The sequence below is a fragment of the Haliaeetus leucocephalus genome, unplaced genomic scaffold (assembly GCF_000737465.1).
Source record: "Haliaeetus leucocephalus isolate CR32 unplaced genomic scaffold, Haliaeetus_leucocephalus-4.0 Scaffold192, whole genome shotgun sequence".
Classification (NCBI taxonomy): Eukaryota; Metazoa; Chordata; class Aves; order Accipitriformes; family Accipitridae; genus Haliaeetus; species Haliaeetus leucocephalus.
In genome coordinates, this window is record NW_010972628.1 from 408,569 (window position 1) to 409,015 (window position 447).

The window sequence follows — 447 nt, forward strand, 5'->3', positions numbered from 1 at the left end:
CCGTCATTCCCGTGGTAAACTGAGGCGTTTACCGACATTTCTGGTTTTTTTGGCATAAACTGGCAGGCGGAAGGCGTTTACCCCTGTACCGTGAGCGGCCGGCACCTATGCGCCCCGCTGACGCCTTCCAAGTAGACGGCAGCGTGGGGCACTCCGCGGTCCCCACACGCACCTATCCGAGCCGATTCCGGCCGGATACTCCTCACCGCCCGGCGACGGCGCCGTGAAAGAAAGCGCCGCTCTCCCGGCCCGCAGCAGTCCCGCCCGCCCGAGGCCGCCCTCTTCTGGGCCGCCGCTGCGCAGCGTCCGCGCGCCACCGGGCCCGGGCGCAGCCCCTGCAATCGCCCGGCCGTCCAATCGATGGCGGCCTTTGCCCCCTCCCTCCCGGGCGGTCGCCCCCGCCGGAGCACCGTGCTGCTTCGGTGGGCGCGAGTGAGCGCGCAGCAG